The following is a 2,543-nucleotide window of genomic DNA, read 5'->3' as shown; positions in this document are numbered from 1 at the left end:
CCGTGATGTCAGATCTCAACTTCTTCTCTTTAGTGTCTCATGATCAATCAGAAATCATTCTAATATGCTGATTGTCTGCACAAGAAACATTTCGGATTATTATCAGAGTTGAAAATGGTTGTACTGCTTAATGAAGTGTGGAAACCATTATACAGCGACAGGGTTCCTTGATGAATAGAAAGTTCAGAAGAACAGCATTTATTTGAAATATAATAATACCTTTTTTTTTACATTATAAATGTCTTTACTGTCATTTTTATTAAATTGATGCATTCTTGAAGAGCAAAAATATAAATTTCTTTAAAAAAAAAAAGAAAAAAAAAATTCATTGTAATCCTACACTTTTGAGTGTTAATGTCATGTATCAAATGCCAGAATCAAGTGAAGAAATGTTTGTTTTTTTAGCTTTATGTCATATTTTTATACAGCAGATTCTACAAGGACGTTAACATCACACTCTCTTGTCTCCAATGTTGTCTTGTTTTGGTGCATACATCTTTTTAATTTGTAACAAGGATTCAATAGTGATTCGTGCTCTAAATTCTGGAAAACTTTTCTTTATTAATTGCATCCTCCATGACTAACATTTTCCTGGATTTTGAGTGTGAATCACTATTGAATTTATATTTTTAAAAACAAAATGTCACATATCATCAAACATTCACACCAACACACATACACAACAAAAAGAAAACAAGTAGATAGAATAGAGAAAGCTGGTGTTAGTAGGCCTGTTAATTTTTATTGTTGTGCATCAAAATAGACCATGCATTTGTATCAATGATCATCGTGTATCATCCAGATACAGTGCAACACATGGTCAAAGAACAGATGACACAGAATAACATCAGTGTAGGTAGCAAATATTTGTAAAAACGTTTAATATTTTACATTGGAAACATGAAAAAAATAAAGAAATTTCAGCAACATGTTTTTGCAGCAGTGTATGATTGTATCATAGTTTACAACCAGACAGCATGGAGAATGTTGAACGGGGTAAGTTAAGACATGGATCATCACACCAGTATACAAAAAAAAAAGTCCACAGATACGTTTATTTCATTTGTTGCAGGCAGTGATGTATTCAACAAATGATAACCACTAATAACAGACATAGTTTTAAAGCATCGCAAGCTACAAATGAAGAGCACAAAGAACTGAAATCAATGTATAGGCAGGGACGACTGCACACAACGTGCACTGTAAACTAATAAAAACATTATAAACTGTTAGGAAATGATGAACAAATGTAGTTTGTGCAACACTGTAAATATATTTACCTTTTTAAAAAAATATATATATATCCCATTAAACCTGCTGAGATACAAGGAGCGTGAACTGAAATTCTCAGTTCCACTTGGTTCCACGCGCATGTCCGGGAAACTCATGAATATTCATGTATGCCCCGCCCACTGAAACCGAAAATCTCGTAACACCGGAGCATTTTCAGAGAATCACGTGATCAGCCGAAATTGAAGCCTCACTATCTGCCCAATCCATGGTCCAATCACGTGCGCGTGTCGGAATGTTCGACACCTTAAAGATCTTACTTTAAGAGTAAGTTTTCATTCAGACTTATTCAATTACATTTTTAAATACCCAGCCATACAAGTAATATGAAGAATAAAAACTATTTCAAAAAAAAAAAAAAAGTTTGGCATGTGCATCATATTGATATTCATATTGGCATTTAATTCCACAGTTTAATGGGTAAATTATTTTATCAGAGAGAGAATTTTAACAAACACACACACACACTATTTTCACAGGCTTTTGGCTATATTTTTTATTTTTGACACTCGCGAAGCTTTGAATCTTTTCCCGAAACAGTCAAGTAGATATAACTGCAGAGCGGAGTCCTCCAAAATGGGGCGTGAACTCCAAAAGTGGGCGGAACCTCCAAAAGTGGGCGGGGTCTCTTCGCAGAGGAAAGCCTCGGTGCTTCATGAGGCTTCATTTGCCCATCACTACTGCACCTATAGATTGAGCCCTGTCCTGAGCCAAGAGCCATACTTGCGTTTCCTCAAGCTCTCTTTGGAGGGAAACCCTTTAGGACCATCCTCTTCCTGGCTATTTACAGTATTCACATCATTTCGTTTACTGGGTAAACAGACGGGCGACGTCTCGGTGAATCCGTTAATACATTTCAGGTGCGTCTGACAAGCGTTACTGGACTGAGTCCATTGTGCTCCATGATTCACTAAATACACTAATGTGGACTTTTCATGTAAATTACATGCAGCTACAATTTTTGTGCTTTTAAAAATGATTCAGTGCCACAGGATACTAAAAGCCATGATATATGTGATAATGTGTATAAAATAATTCAAATCAACAAATAATCAATCACATTATTTAGTAGGCTACACACAGATAGAGGCGACTCACAGCAATCACGCACCAAAAATCAAAACAAAAAAAAGTGTTCTTTTTAATATTGCCTGACTAAAATGACAGTTTAAATGCTTTTTCTAAAATATATATTAATAACTCGTAGTATATATGCACCTTGAAGTATCATAAAATGGTATTATATTAGGAAC

At 34.6% G+C, this 2,543-nt stretch overlaps 1 protein-coding gene across 1 annotated transcript in view; it reads left to right on the top strand.

Moving 5' to 3' along the window:
* Positions 1 to 1,946: 1,946 nt before the first annotated feature.
* The window catches only part of tomm5 (translocase of outer mitochondrial membrane 5 homolog (yeast)), a 1,544-nt gene continuing 947 nt past the window's right edge, over positions 1,947 to 2,543 (top strand). Inside the window, exon 1 of the mRNA XM_016293752.1 lies at positions 1,947 to 2,150. The gene's annotated coding sequence lies outside the window, so the exon portion shown is untranslated. The remainder of the gene's footprint in view (positions 2,151 to 2,543) is intronic.

This window comes from Sinocyclocheilus grahami, unplaced genomic scaffold (assembly GCF_001515645.1).
Source record: "Sinocyclocheilus grahami isolate Dianchi unplaced genomic scaffold, SAMN03320097.WGS_v1.1 scaffold306.1, whole genome shotgun sequence".
NCBI classification, from domain to species: Eukaryota; Metazoa; Chordata; class Actinopteri; order Cypriniformes; family Cyprinidae; genus Sinocyclocheilus; species Sinocyclocheilus grahami.
The sequence above is the reverse complement of the archived record's forward strand: the minus strand, read 5'-3'. Positions and strand labels throughout refer to the sequence as shown.